This window comes from Cyprinus carpio, chromosome B3 (assembly GCF_018340385.1).
Source record: "Cyprinus carpio isolate SPL01 chromosome B3, ASM1834038v1, whole genome shotgun sequence".
Lineage (NCBI taxonomy): Eukaryota > Metazoa > Chordata > Actinopteri > Cypriniformes > Cyprinidae > Cyprinus > Cyprinus carpio.
In genome coordinates, this window is record NC_056599.1 from 31,286,210 (window position 1) to 31,303,414 (window position 17,205).

The 17,205-nt window shown below is 37.7% G+C and overlaps 1 pseudogene; it reads right to left on the bottom strand.

Moving 5' to 3' along the window:
- Positions 1 to 17,205, bottom strand: part of LOC109105483 — a 41,975-nt pseudogene that overhangs the window by 10,344 nt on the left and 14,426 nt on the right.

The following is a 17,205-nucleotide window of genomic DNA, read 5'->3' on the forward strand; positions in this document are numbered from 1 at the left end:
GCCAAACCCCCTCATGACAGAAGAAAGCCTAGTGTTTACAACTACACTTATCAGGCGAGCGCTTATCAGGATCAACTAAACACTGGAGTTTCAAAAGTATGTAAAATATGTACAGTTCACGGCATAGAATCTTTAAAATACGTCCGAGAGTTTTACACACTGGTCTGTTATTGTGGCGACATTTCCACACCCCGAAACGTCACGCTGAAACGAAACGATCTGTTATTGGTTCTTTGACATGTCAGTCAAACGGCCTCATGGGCGGGGCTTGGCCAATAAAAGCTACCATAGATTCCAGACCTTCAGCCGTCAGTCTGTGAACTGTGAAAGCGATTATTATTTTTGGGGATGTAAAAAAAAGCACTGGGTGGATTTTTATCATTGTAGGGTGGATGTGTACACACACTGCCAATGCACATTTATGTTCAAACACCACGTAAAAGTGAATTTTGCATCTGATGACCCCTTTAAACAATCTAAATCCACTTTACATTAGTTTACTATAACAAAACCAACCACTTCTGAGTCGCCATAAAAAGCGGCAAGATCCAGTGGAGTGCGTCCGCTCTTGTCTGCATGGGCCGTCGCTGCACCTCTTTCAACAAGAGCACGGACCAATGGGAGGTGGCCTTTAAGACACGCCCAGCTCAGTGCTGTTAGCCCCTCCTTGTCCATCAGAGACAATGAGGCTCCTGTGAAATAAGTCAGAAAAGCAGGTAAGAAAGGATTGGTTGTTTGTTTTCTTTTATTTTAATTATTTATTTATTTTTTTATTTTTGTGTATTGTGCTATTTTTTATACTTATTAAACTACAGCAACAAATCTGGTGTATGATCCGTACAGCTGTACCTTGAGCCAGCAGGAACTCGGCCGTACCCAGGTGTCCCTCAGACGCAGCCATCATTAGAGGAGTTCGTCCCTGTTTATCCGCCATGTTTACATCAGCGCCGTGATTTAGCAACAGGTCCACTATCTGCACAACCAACACCGACATCTCAGACTTAAACAAAGACAACATGTGCAAAGTAAAAATGACTTCTGAGATGTTGGAGGTGCTCACCTGCCAGTGTCCCTGCCGCACGGCGCTGAAGAGTGGCACGATCCCCCTGCGGTTGGGCTGAGCCACAGCGGCACCCTGCTCCAGTAAAAGACGACACACGTCCAGCTTCCCCCGACCCGCTGCTGCTGTCAGAGCTGAGATACAGAGAGAGACTCTTTAGTGAGCAAACTGTGCACTCATATTTACTTGAAAACACAGAGTACAGGTTGCCTGGTACCTGTTTCACCCCACAGTGTGTCAAAGTTATTTATCTGAGCTCGTTCCTCCTCTTCCTCATCTTTCTCAGGTAGGTCAAGAAGGTAGGATACAATCTGTGAACAAATCAGAATTATAATCAAAACAAGCTTCATTGTCAAGAATGTGTACACACACAATGAATTTGTCTTGGTTACAAGAGCTTCCAGTGCAGAAGAAGTACAGATAAAGTACAGGTACATAGGGTTAAAGGCAATTTGTAAAAAGGCATAAAATGTAAATATAATACAATACAATGGCACAAATCTAGAAATTAAGCATTACATTTATAACATTAGTTACAAAATAAAATAAAATAATTTCTTACCTCTGTATAGCCCATACTGGCGGCTGCGATGAGGGCCTGCTGTACAGCATGGCTCTTGCTGAAGGATCCAGCCTGCTGTCCGTCTGTGTTCCACTCGCACTGCACCAGATACTTCACCACCTCTAGATGACCCCGCAGACCCGCGTGGACCAGTGCACACTGACCGTTCTTATCCAGGTGATCCACCTGAACAGAAACAGAAGGAGAGAGAGACAGAGATGAAACTGACTGATCATTCAAAATCAACAGCCACTACCCTGCATTCTTAAGGGTTATCCATCTCTAGCTGAACATGGCATGGCTGACCTTGGCTTTCTTGCCGCAGAGGGTAGTGATGACAGGTAGGTGACCCGCGGCAGCTGCGTAGCTGAGGGGAGTGAGTCCGCTCTCTGAAACGCCATCCACATCCGCCCCAAACTCCAACAGCAGAGCCACAGTCTCCAGGTAGCCCCAGGTGAGCGTGACACACACAGGATGGATAGGATTTAGGATCACCTCTGTACGATAGTTCACGTTAGCTCCGCCCATAATCAGCAGCCGAGATACCTAGAGGAAGAGAGGAAGATGGGGACATAAAGGAGTAGACAGAGTTGTAGACTAGATTTAGAGTCTAAATTTTTTTTAGAGTTGTTTTTTAGAGTTAATTTAATATAGTGATTTACAATCATGCTTTATATAATAGTTTACTGCACTCAAAAAAACAATTTCTTGTTGATAAATATTGCTGAAATAAATATACCTACAATAAATAAAAAGATAAAATAACTAGAAAAAAATATACTACCATTCAAAAGCTCAGGGACACTTTAAAAAGAAAAAAAAAAGATAGAAATCAATACTTTTATTCAGCAAAGATGCATTAAATTCATCAAAATTAAATAATAAAATAAAATAAAAAATATTTAATAAATAATAAAATAAAATAAAAAATATCATTTTAAAATATATTAAAGGAAAACAATATTTATATATTTATATATATATATGTGTTATTTATATATTTATATTACTGTTCTTTTGCCCAAATAAATGGAACATTGGTGATAATAAGAGACATTTTTCCCCACAAAGTCTAACGAACCCAAAGTTTTGAAATGTCGTGTATGAATAAATTTAAAACATTTGGAAACAGACAGTTTGCTAAACTGTTTTTATTATTAATTATGTATTTTACATTTTTAATTATGTATTTTTAATTATATTAATTATCTAAATTTTTATGTATGAGAGGTTAAAGAGATTTAATTTGATTAAATACTTAAAACTAAATTTTCAATTTTATTTTTAGTATTTCAAACTTTTGAATGGTAGTATACTGTACACTTCACTGTAGAAATATATATGATTTTTCCAAGGTTTCCTTAGGCCTGGAAATCACTTTAAATTGAAAAAAGATTTTAGTTTTTCTATGACTGTGGGGAATTCAGTTTTTATTTTTATACCTTGATGTTTGGAGTGTAGAGGTTTCTCAATGAAGCCAAAGCTGCAGAGAGCCCTTCTGTACTGTAGGACACCCACAGCCCCTGCAGAACTGACGAGGGAAACCCAACCCTCTTACTCAGGCCCTGCACCCAACAGACAAAGTGCTTTACTAACAACATCAATGGAAATGTAACATAAATCTGTTTCAAAAGCATTTATATACTGCTGTAGTCAAGTTTATGCTTTAAATTTAGCAACATCAAAACGTTTATAGTTGTTATAGTTAGCCTAACCTTAAAGATGTGAGCTTTGAGGATGTGGTGGCCAAGTTCGAGGGTCTGCTGTCGATTAAGTTTACTGTCTTGCCGTGAAAACCAGAAAGCAAGCAGTGTGTGGCCACTCCTAAAGAATCATGGGAAGAGAGACAAGATGGGGCTATAAGAGATTTAGCTATATTTCTCAGCCATTGACATAATGTTCACATCTGATCTGATATTCAACAAGAAAAAATGCTTTTACTTTTTATGTAATTACACATTTTGAGCCCTGGAACTTCTCACCTGAGGTCGCAGAGGAACTTGGTCTTCTCTCCATCCTCTCTCCAGATGAGCCACTCTCTGAAGGAGGGGTGGATGAACATGCGCGTTCCATCACGTCTTTTCACCAGGAAAGGCGACAGGAGTTCAGACCTCTGCTGAAAATCCTCCCAGTCCATGGCCGCTCCGCGCACCATGCTGGCGTTCACGGCACTGTAGGCCTGCTCATCAGTTAATGGGTGTAGAGAAGACACGGCCACGTTAAGCAGTGGAAGAACGCGCTCAAATGATGACTGAGTTGGGAAACGCATGTTCAGCTGCAACAGGTAAACCTCGGCCAGATTTACCGGAACCACCTGCACACAAACATCATGCTTTACAGCTTTTAAAACAATAAATACATGCTAATAAGATGAAACATAAACATCCTTTCAGGGCCACATTTACTAACAGCTTGCGCCAGCGCAAACCGTCTTTTGGCGTTAAAATAGTACTGTCAGGATTTACTAAAGACGTGCATTGATGAATTAGCGCTGAAAAGGCGTGGACACAGTTGCGCCTGACATTACTGAATATGCATTTGTAGGGGTTTCCCTTTCAGATGCAAAATTAATGGGAGGAGAGTATTCAAATGAATCACGCAATGCGATTTACTAATGTTTGCGCTCGTAAAATTGCTGGTATTTGCGCCATTATTTAATGCCCAAAAAAGCAATTCTTAAAGCAGGTGGTAATTTGCGCTGCTCATGGTAGCTTGCGCTGGTCATTATGGAAATTATTTGGCTGCGTTAATGTACGATTGTCAGAAAATCAAACGCAGATTTTCCCCTCCCATCTGCGATTTTATGGAATTGTGCTCTAACGCGAATTTGCCCTGTTAAGTATATATCTGGCAGGCATCTGTGTCGATTGACCCCTGACCTTGAAGCTGGAGCTTTTGAGCACCAGGTAACCCTTCTCAATGAGTCCCAGCGTGAGCTTCAGGTAGAGATAGGAGCCCCGGCTCAGACTTTTCAGATGAGTGCTGAGTTTGGCGAAGGCTGCGTTGTCCAGCTTGCCGTTGAGCGCCACGTTGTTCTGGATCTCCTGGCTGGAGTGAAGCCGGTGCAGGATGTAGCCCTGCAAGTCCGAGTCAATCGCATCACTTTCCTCCAGCTGATCCAGAGAGATCCGGTGGAACGGCAACGGACGCGTAATATCCTGAGACGGAGAGAGAAAATGAGTAAAAAAGTAAAGAGGATGGGTGGATATATGGACAGATAGACAGATGGATGGATGGGATACAGACCTGCAGTGTGGTTCTGACAGTGACCACCAGTTTAAGCCAGGGAGGGAAACGCTCGATGGTTTTGCACAGGAAGGAAACAATGGTTTCTCCGTAATCCGGTTTATGGAACTCCGCCTCATTCAACCCGTCAATCAGGATGATGAGGTTCTCCTCACACGCGATCTTCCTCTCTGTAAACATTGCATGTGAATATTACATATATGTCAGCACATGCACGCGCAGATTAAGAGTGCGCACGAGTACACGTTTGCACACCTCGATGCAGGATGTCCAGAGGTTCCAGCAGGCCCCTGCGGAAAGCGTTGAAAGGGTCCTGGACGCAGGCACGCAGGCTGAGGGTGCTCTGCAGGTGCGGCTGGCGGAGCAGCAGCTCTCGGTAGGCCTGCATCTGAGGAGCCCTGCACAACAACGCTGCCACGTTATGCACAAACTCAGGGACCAGGCAGGTGTACGCGTTGTCAGCCTGACAGTAATGGTACGCCACCACCTGCACGTGAGAGAGCAAATATAAGCTGGCAAACATTTACATTCACAACACAGATTGGATTGAAAAACTTGATTTTTACTTTGGCTTATTAACATTCAGTTTTAGTTACTGAATTTGATTGGTACGTCAAATATTGTTACAAGAGTGCTGCTATTTCACTCGATGATTTAGAAAACAGATATTTCGAAACGAAACACCACTACAGTGTTGTTCAGAGACACACAATGGTTCATTTGTAAAGCAAGAACAATAACTTTAATATTGTTTACAGAATACAAACTGATATTCCAAATGTTCAGTAGAAAGAGTTAGATTTTTTTCCTAAAGAAATGAATACTTTAATTCAGAAAAGATGCACTGAAGTGATCAAAGGTGATAGTAAATACAAAAAAATTATATTCTATTCTATTTTACTGTATTTTTAATTAAATAAACACAGCCTTGGCGAACATAAGAGGCTTCTTTTAAAAACATAAAAACATTTTGAACAATAGCATAAGGTACTTAAAGTTCATTTATTGCTTATTAAACTGTTATGTAAAAGCCAATGTAATAATCTAATCAAAACGGATTTGAACCATTTTATAATATATTATGGTTGTTCATTATTACAGCATCAGGCACTACTTCTGTATGTATGTCACACATTTAACAGAGTAAAGGTGCCCAGTACATGCTCCTGCTAAATGTAGGTTTAGACAAAGAAATGGACAGAAAAAACAAAGAAATATTTCCAGTCTCAGGGATTTAGTGCAGGAACTGCTTTCAGCTCCAAAAACACAATGAATATTAAAACTAGAGAAAGATTCAAAGCTCAGGAGTTTGATGTGATGAAGGGGTTTTATTAATGCATAAAACATTATGGAGTTTGAGTGCATCGATGGCCTTATTCCAATATTCTAAGACTGCTGCTTCCCTGGATTCACTTCATCACGCAGTACGTGTGTGTGTGTGTGTGTGTGTGTGTGTGTGTGTGTGTTCAAAAGCTTGTCATCATTAGCAATGCAGACTCTGAGTATATCTAATGGCTGTGCTGGGAGACTCTGCGCATATAAATATTTGATAAGGCAACAGAGCTGCAATAAACCTTTGTGCTTACAGGAATAGAGAGAAAAGGAAAGCATAGAGACAGAGCGAGACAAGAAGCAAATTAATAAAAGAAGAAAGAGACAAAGGAAGAAATGGAGAGGCAGAGAGATTATAAATCAGTAGAAGCAGTGAGAAGAGGAGAGAGGGAGATTGAATGGTATTAGTTGGCACCTGAGAAGCCAGCCTTCTGAGCGCCTCCTCCTGGCGTCTCCTCATCTCGGGCGTTCCAGGGCAGCTGCTCCCACCGACCAGAGTGCCGTGAGCGGACTGAGGCTGGCTCAAGGGCAGTGTGTCGCCATCTGAGAGGAAGACATGGCATGCATGTGATGTGAACCTTGTCATAAACTGAGACAAAATGCTTTTGACATTTTAAGGGCTGAAGATATTTGTTCCCTTTAAAAAAACTAAATAAAATATAGTTTGCCCAGGAATGTAAATTTTGTAGTTATTTTGATATTTGTTAAGTTTTTAAAAACTAAATAAAAAATAGTTTGCCCAGGAATGTAAATTTGGTTATGAGTTTCTATACCCATGGCCATAAATTTTTCTTGACATTATTAGACGTAATATGTATTTTGTGTGGAGTCTTGTGATTCTAAAATCATAATAAATATTATATTCATAATTGTAAATTCTCATCAGTTGTAGCTAATGAAATGTTTTGCAGGATTTTAATATTCAGAATTTCAAAGCACTTTCTAATAAAATATGTATAAAAAACTGTGATATGTAAGAAATTGTGAAAATCTTTATTATTATTGCTATTATATATATATATATTTTTGTTTGTTTTTAATTTTGTGTATTTATATATATATATATATTCTTTATTTTTTTTTTTTTTTTTTTTTTTTTATTATTATTGTTTATTTATATTTATTTATTGCTATTTAATGTATATTTATAATGTATTATACACACACACATGATAAAAATATAAACAAATTATAATAAAAACATATTTTTCCATTTTGCATAGTTAAAAAAACACCTAGCTAGTCTTCTAAAACCATATGAGAGTTTTATGTAGGCAGTTTTATTTTAGGCAGACTGGAATTTAAGTTATTTGAAGAGTTAGCATGAACTAGCAAATTCTTTGATGAAGGTCTTTCAGAAAGTGCTGAAATCTTCAGGTTTGTTTTTTAGAATGTAATGCAAGACTCATATTAAAGACCTTTATGTTGTCTTTTGCTTGTTTGTTTTGTCCTTTCTGAGCTGTAAAGATGTGATAGGAAAGAGCTGTGAAGTAACTTGTTTTGTGTTTCACAGACAAAATAACAGGTTTGAAGTCACAACACAATGACAATAAATAATGACAAAATTATTTGTTTTTGCTACTATACAGTTTTTTCTGTTAGAAGCTTATTAGATCGTATTCACAGTTAACATATTCATTCGTCTGAATGAATCCACTCACGTTTTGGTGAGGCGTGTGGACTGTCAGAGGTGATCTGTCTCATGCGGTTGCCGTGGCAGCTGAGAGCCACCAAGCGAGAGATGATGGCCGTCTTGCCGAAGCCAACGTTGCCAACAATAACCACACCTTGATTGGCTGAGGACTCGCTGCTGCGCAGACACGCGTCCACTTCCTGGAACAGCCATTCTCGACCGGTGAAAACTGCATCGGGGGTCAGACTGGGCACCTCGAAGAGAAGCGGCTTCAGGGCGATGTCCGGTGGCCGGTATGGAGCAAAGCGCACTGCATCATGGGAAACAGTAGGAAATGCTGTCATTGAAACAGGTTTTATACAAACATACACATACATACTGTATATTTATCCTTCCAAAGCCATTGTTATCCATCAAACAGAAACTTTTACAATTCAATTTCCAAATGAAACCTCTTCACAATGCAATAATCATTTTTAACCAGCAGAGGGAGATGCATTGTCTGGAAAAGGCCAGAACTGGCAGCTTACGCAAAACCGGCGCTGCAGTGTGAAACACCATGAATCAATGCTGCCTCGACCCATTAATGCACGGCAGAGAACACATCTGAAATAACAGATCGGCCTCCATGCATCAACAACAGGCGTATCTGTCAAATTTATTGCCACCATGCACAAAGCAAAATGTATATTCATCACCATATTAATCCACCACATACATTTGCAATAAATCATACTAGAGATCCTTAACATTAATTAAAATAATCATCATCTAATATTCATATTCAGTCGTAAATTCTTCATTATTCTTATACGTTTCATCCGTATTATCATTAATCCCAATTACTGATAATATTCAAGGCAAGTGTCATGTCAAAGCACTACAGAGATACTGGGAGGAAATCTTCAGCGCAATTAGTATAAATTATGTATAATTTCCTGACTGTATAGGATTATGCTGCAACAAGTGTGATGGAGCATATTATGAGGTTATTTATCCCTCCGCTTGCATGTGGACTATTAATTAGCCTGATAACATGTGAATTAATTATCTGTTCATTAGCATAAAGGGGTGGGCGGCGCTATATAGGGCGAGGTGACCTTTATGAGCACATATGGTCTCCAGCAGACACTCTAGCAAAAAGGGCAAGAAACAGAGACAAAGAAGGAGAGAGATAGAAACCAGGGCAGCCGGGCAGTAATACGACAATAAAGAACTAGAGACAGGGAGGTTGTAAAAAAAAAGACAAGGCAAAAAGCAAAGTGAACTCATTGCTTTTTAGTAGAATATATGTTTATATAAAATCTCCTTTCATGGTACAGCTATAGCGGGTTCAAATGTTTTCCACTATTAAGTGTGATTATTACTAGTGGAAAAGGCTTTTAATGCCTTCTGAAAGAGTACTATACTTATACATGAAAATACCTGCTTGTAATCGCGGTCAAATTATGCCATTATCTACATTGTGGTAGAATAACTATCTATAGTATTACGTTCGGATCCCTCATGCCTGACGTACGGTTTGAGCATCACATCGCTATGAACACTTTTAACAAAATATGACGATGCGTTTTCACATTCATCAACTAACATTGTAAATCCGGCAAAGTGTTTTGTCTTACATTTTCATTGAAAAAATGTGCATTGATAGCCATTATTATAACTGATTTAATGGCATTTAATGACATAATACTAGTTAATGCTACTGCATGAGGGTTTCTAATACACCGGCACTGATATTTTTTTTCCTCTTTTGCATAGAAACGCTATCGTGGATTTGTCCTTTTGCTTTTGGAGCAAATGGGAACACAAAAATGATATTTGGGTTACATTTTATTTTAAGGTGTCCTTGTTACAGTGTACTTATACATTTAAGTATGGAGTAATATTAATTAACTACATGTACTTACTATATGTGGTTAGGATTAGGGTTTGGCTTAGGGTTACTTGTATGTAACTATGCATAATTAATTGTTATTATAATAGTAGAGTATATCTAATGTAATATGTAGATGTAATATGTATAAAAATGACACCTTAAAATAAAGTGTTACTGATATTTGTTGTAGTTTTCGTTCACCACTATAGAATTATAACCCAACTATCATGACATCTGCTTCTGAGAACCCCAGGAATGTGAAAAGGGTGTATAAATAACAATCTTCCTCCACTGTTTTTTCACCTGTGCGATCACCCTGAAATATACAGGTTATTGGTGAATCAAGCTATTAGAGTTCTGACTGAATCTGAGAGGAAACCCAGACCTCCGAGGCTCGCTCCCAGCCAGCATGATTTAGGATGTGTGGAGCCTTGACTGTGAGCTTTAGACAGCAGGCTGAGCTCTGACGGATGAGCCAGAGCTAATGCTAATAGAAAGTCAATACATCGATCTGGACAGGAGACAGATTATGGCACGGCAGTCCAAAAGGGGAAACCGAAAACAGCAGGACGAGGGGGGAGAGTAATCTGCAGAAGAGCTGCGTGTGTGAGTGTGTTGAGGGTTTTAATGGGACATGCTGTGTGTAGCGGAGGGCAGATGTACGAGAGGCAAGACACACACACACAGACGTCATTACATTGCAAAGGTTCATTTTAGAAAGGAGGGTTTGGGGAAAGGGGGTTCCCTAGAGTCACTATGTAATTGAGATTTAAATGAAGTTTCAGAGCTTCTCCGGACTCAGTGGACATATTCTATTATTTTGTAGAATTCTATTTTTGTTTCCCCCTAGAGTCCACTTATAGTGTTACCAAAATCACCAAAATCAGTCGTAATTGAGATTTAAATGACCATTTCCTAGCCTCTCTCAGACTAAGCTGGCTATATTTCTACAGCATCTTATATGTAAATGATAGCTGTTATGATTGGCTTTTCACTTTGCGTGTAAATGAGTAGCAACACCCCAAGAAAGCTCATATGACTGAATTTATGTTTTCCATGAAAAGACTGTTGATCTAAAGGCTTCTAGAGTTATGAAAATATATAATTTATGACCTTTTCCTTCTTTTTGAAAAAAATTAAAAGACTGTTGATCTAAAGGAGTGAGAGAAAAGTGACCAACAAGTATTCAATGTAAGGTACATCTGAACCACTTCAGTACTATTTAAAAAGCTGGAATCTAGGCAAAGGATGGCTATTTAAAAAAGAAAATCAAACATAACTTTGTTTGGGTACAATAAATAATTTCCACACTTATTTCTCTTTGTGTTATTATCTTATAGAGCTGCTTTATAGTTAGCTTAATGAACTTTGCAATCACACTGCTATTGAACTAAATTGAGCTGATTAATGACACTATTGTCTTTTTAGAGCTGTTTTACAGCTAAAATTGTATATGATTCATAACTGAAGAACATTTAAGCAATACTGCCATTTAAAGCTGCTTTGAAACAATCCGTATTGTATAAATTGCTATACAAATAAATGTGATTTGACTTAGATACTTAGACTTGACATAGAATGTGTAGGTCTGTTTACACTTGGGACTGGTAATACACACAAGGTGGTGGTGAAGTGAAAGAATTGAAGAGTGGACATTTAATAAATCTAGGAAAAATATACACACCTCTCATGTCAGCTTGTCCAGAGCGGCTGGAAGCAGAGTTTTGTCGTGGCATACGCAAAGATGTGCGCAGTGGAGCCTGTCTCTGCTCATCCAGATACGCAAGATCCTCCAGGTGAGCTGAACTAGTGGCTGTGAAAGAATATGAATATAAAGAATAAAAATACAGTTTCACATATTTTCAATATTAGCTTTTTTATATTCTTTAAAATTACTAATTTTTGTATGTGCATTGATGATTGGGCGATATTATATTTAAAATATTAATGTCAATTAAGTACTTTGAATTGAACACAAATAAATCCGGAATTATATTGAAAATTGAGAAATAGAGTGAGAGAGAGAAATCAACAACCTCTATTTAAACTCATGCCACCCACATACATATTCAACAGAGGGAGAATACACAACAAAAACAGTGAAAAAACAGAAACCATTTATTATGCATTTCCTCATTTCAGCAGCCAAGCAAATGAAGAGAAGCTATAAAAACAAGCAAAAAGGTTCCAGAAGTAGCATGTTGTTCCAAAATCAGAGAAGTTTTCAACAGCATTAAATAAGTGTGCTGTCAGTTTAACTTCACCTGAAATTAATCAACTCTCAACTTCAGCTACATAGTAAATCTAACATAGTATTTTTGTTTAATTAACCATTTACCATGGTAAAAAATTATATAAGATTGTACCTGAATAAACACTATGTTAGTAAAGGATTATAGAAGTAAAAACCATGTTTTTTGGCAGATTGGTTATCATTTGTATAACCACAGTTTTACTACATATACCATGGTTAAAATATGATCAGTGTTGCAAAACAACGGTTATTGTGATTTAACTGCATGTTTAATTTGGTTTTATTTGTAGTAAGACGATGGTTAATTTTCATAAGGGTACAAGTTTTTACTCAAAATGCTTTCTAAATGGTGATACAACATGCTACTCTAATCTATTTTACAAGGCATTTTCTTAGAAAACAGTGATATTATCGGTACTATCAAAAAACATGGTAATACCATGGTCCTATGTGTTGTTAGTTATGAGTCAAACCCTTTAACGAATTCTATTCGAGCTTTGTGTTTGCTTAGCTTGTTCTTGTTAGCTTTCATGAAAAATGTTGTGTGCATGAATTTTGAGCCCCTTTTTTCTTTGCTAATGAGGAGGAAAGTTCATGGCAGCTTGATACACAAGAATATTAAGAGCACGGTGGGTGGCCAGTGAATTGATCTTGCCACAAAGCAGCTGGAGAGAGCTTTTGAAACTATTTAACAACAGCTAACATTATTGTGGCAATGTCAGCACTGGTGTTCTGGACAAGTGGCCACCATCAAAGCAAGGTGCAAAGGTGCCACATACTAAGGAAAGCCTGTGGTTTAATCAAAGACAGATTTCAGAAAACCATCTATGGCCCCATGGTACACGTGTACAAATTACAGCTTTCCTTTTGGTTACATGTGGGAAAAACAAACCATTCGCCAGTGGTTCCTTTGAGATTGTTCTATCGGTTTTCATACAACTCATGAGTAAAATAAGATCTGTGGTAAACATAACTTGATGATACTTAGACGTTTTGGTCTACAATGTGAATTACACATACCTATACTGTAAAACACTCATTTTAAAGCAGTTGCGTTTATTTTATAAAACCTACGTTTCTAATACATAACTACACAAGAATGTTGAAAAAACATCAAACTCTTAGGAAAATCTCGAAGGAACTAGTGTTGAAATAGTCTTCTTGGTTTTGACGTCGCAGCACTCTATCAATGACAAAGTTTGCAAAAGCTGGGAAAGATGTCAAAATTCGGCAGCTGTAGTTTCCGATTTGAAAAAGGTTACAGTTAATATTACTACTGTATATCCATAATAAATTAAGATCGAATCTCCATCACCTGTTCACACCAAAGATGATCATTATAAAGTTTTAATAATCAGAATAGTAAATTCCACACCACACAGTGATTAAAACGCTAACGACAAAGAGGAACGATAATGTTGGAATCCACGTTACGAGCAATGTTTTTCTAGCTGATGAACGATAATTAACGATAAAAACATCGCCCAATCAGAATTTACCCAATTGACCAAGCAGACTACATAACTGTAACACATGCTAAAAATAAACAACATTATTGTCTATTGGTGTGGACACTTATATAGTTATTTGTTCTCTTTATAGGCATCGTTTCTTTTGTGAACAGGCCTTATGAGACTTAGCCAGCACCGTTAACTCTATATTGGCAAAAACCATGGTTATTATTGTAAAATGCAAAAAAAAAAAAAAAAAATTCCCAGACACCAGCATTTCTCCTGCCCAACCCCAACACCTCCATCTGCACTGCAGACTGTCTGGTTGGCGTGACTGTGTTGCTGGGTTTACAGTCGCTTGAAATGCGTCACAATGACTTGGGCTGCCATCAACTGAACTGGTGTTTTACAGTCCCACCATGGCGCTGGTCCAGAAGGCATGTCTGCATTTTACACCAAACGTCTGAACATGTGCACATCTACTTATCTCTAAACTTGGTGTCTGTTTGTGTCCTTACAAAATACTATATGGAAGATAAACATATAATAATGTATGCTTTACTAGTGATCAGAATAGAAAATTCCACCTTGAAAAAAAAGGCTTAAGATGCAGTCACATTTACCTTTTGTTTTGCGAATGGTCACAGATGAAACCCAGACATTTCAAAAGGAATCCACACGATTTGGGCGAAAGATTTCCCCATGAAACAGCCACTAATAAGGCAACTACATATCTATTTTTTTATGTACATATGTGAAAGTGAATGTGTGTATATGCGACAGGAAGTGCACACAGGAGAACATGTCAAAACTCATACCAGTCTTTCTGTTCAAAAGAATAATCAAATGCATCTTGAACTCTGAGATCAGACAGGTTTTAAAGGGGAAGATGGAATGAAAGACAAACAGAGAGACACACAGAGAGGAGGTGAAGGAATTAGTGGGTGGGATAAGGAGAGAAAGAGAAAGAAATGAAATGCTGCTGCCAACGGCCTTCACTTCACTAAGGTACATGCTGGGAGTATGTGAGAATATAGTGTCTTCTCATATACACGTCACATTTACTGTACTTCTTTAATTTCATTTTGTCCCCATTTTCTCGCCCTTATTTTATGGTGCTTTTTATACTTTTTTGCATGCCACTTTGAAGTTATGCTAATTTGAAACTTTGGAAATTCAGAAAGACTGGTCAATTTATTAAAAAATAAAAAATAAAAAATAGATGAACTGTTAATATAAACAATACTTCTTTAATAATAATATTAATGGATTGAACAGAATTGAAAATAAATAAATAAATATTGTTTTATGTAAAATATAATTAATTATATAACTATATAATTATAAAGAATAATAAGCATTAAGCAATATAGTTTGTTAACCTAAGTGTACAGGCTGAATAAATAAACAAGTGATGGTCACATTAATTAAATAAAGCTTGCTATGTTCAATCAGACTTTAGAGGTAGAAATATTCATTTTATAAACATTTAATTGGCTTGATATTGGAAATGTCTTATAGCAAGCCTTCAAAAATCCAAAGCTGACAGTTAAAAAAAATAAATAAATAAATAAACTACAGTACTTGGAACTGAGCATGATACTATTTTCTCACATGTGGATCCAAAACCAGCAGCACATATCACAAATCCTTCATAAAACCTGAAGGAGATTCACATAGACGTTCTTGCTTTGTTGTAACAGGGCAGCATCAGGAGCTAGGAGCCGCTCCAGAGCTCAAATGGCCCATAAAGCTGAGAAGAGGGCCACTTCTATAGCTCTCACAGTAGTCACTGTGCACTTTTACTGACCATGACATTTTAAGGGAATTGGAAACATGTGTCTGTTGACTTTTAGGGGCTGGATTACGTGGGATATTTCCTGTCTCCGCAGTTCACCATTCATGAAGAGAAGTGTTCAAAGAGCCTCAGCTGAATGAGTTTCACACAGCGCTGACTCCAAATATTCACCCGCGGTGAAAGATGAATGTGACTGTTTGTGACGAACAGGATTTGAATGCTGGACCGAGTCTTGACTAGCTCAGCATAATATGCAGGTTTCTGCCATTTTACAGTTAATCTAGGGTTAAATAACAACTGAAATGAAATGATTGAAACTGAGTTACTGAAATGACTCAAAGTAAGCAAAGCAATGTAGGTATAGGCACATATATTCTAGAAGAAATTGGCATGATAAAGTAAACTGAATTTTTATAAAATGGATAGCTTCACCTTTAAAATCTGACTGAACAACACATGCTTAATCATTTAATTCATGTGACCATAATTTGATTATTTATGCAGCCTACAGTTAGGTTAACAAATTATATTTCTTATCATTCTTTATAACCATATCAACAGCAATAATAATAATAATAATAATGTTGTAAAGAATTTGATGTACAGTAACATTGTTAAGTAGCCTAAACTATATTGAGTACATGTAATATAGTATAGTATACTAACTGTAGGCTAAATAAATTATGGTCAAATTAATTCAGCAGTGGCAAAGTTGAATCTAATCTATTCTAACAAGGTATGTTTGGAATGGCATACTACTTATACTACTAGTAATAATTTTACTAGTGGTATTGTTAATACTTTTTTGTCTGAATCAAGTGATTTTGTAGAGTGATATTATTTTAGTTTCTTTCTTGACTCAATGACTCGACTGCCAAAAGTTGAATAAAATTTGTTAATAATTATACAGTATGCATACTGCACACTGATATTTCATATAATACTTAGACATACTGTACGGTATTCAGACATATTCATACTATACACTATAGTGCTCCTGTAGCTCAAGTGGTAGAGCATTGCGTTACAAAGCGCAAGGTTGGGGGTTCGATTCCCCGGGAACACATGATAGGTAAAAATTGATAGCCTGAATGCACTGTAAGTCGCTTTGGATAAAAGCGTCTGCTAAATGCATAAATTTAATTTAATTTAAATTTAATATACTGAAGATAGCCATAAATGGAAACACAACAGGTGTGGAAACTCACCGGCCACAGAGTTGGGGCGGGGCATGAGGTAGAGGGGGATGGAGTGGGCGGAGTGAGAGACGGAATGCTCCAGACTCCTCTCTGGGATTTTGTTGAGGCTGTATGTGGAAGCGGCCATGTTTTCATCCACCCGATAAAGAAAGGAGTCTGTACCCATTGACTTCTGCGCCTGCCAGAGTTTGAGGCTGCCCCGCGAGCCCTCGCTGTGTTTTCCTCCATGCTCGGCATTCTCTGAGTAACTCGTGAGCGTTGCTGCAAGAAAGCAATGGGAGATTTGAAACAGGGACCTTTTTGAACGGTCATTTTTGTATATGTACATCAATGATAAGCATTTATTTCTGTTACTAAAACAAGCCACAGAATGTCTCTGACCTATAATGCCGCTGTCTCGGCTCTCCAGGGTGGAGGTGGGACTCGTGATGGATCCGTAGGCACAGTCTCTGGTGCCCATATTACCCGGGGCTCCAGCGGGTAACGTGGAGCAGGGGCTGCCAGCAGGGGGCGACGCTGTGCTGCTAGCTAAGCTGGAGCATGGGCTGATCCTCTGGGTCATGGAGATGCCCTGAACATCAGAAGGAGAATTTCATCTTTGAAATTTCCTCATAGCTATATGTGCAAAGATCAATAAATAAACCATTATTATTATTATTATTACTTTTAATAGGAACTACTATTATTTATTTATTTATTTATTTATGTTTTTTTTTTATTCATATAATAATAATTATTATTACAATAATTAAAATATTATATGATTATTATTATTCATTTTATTATTTGTT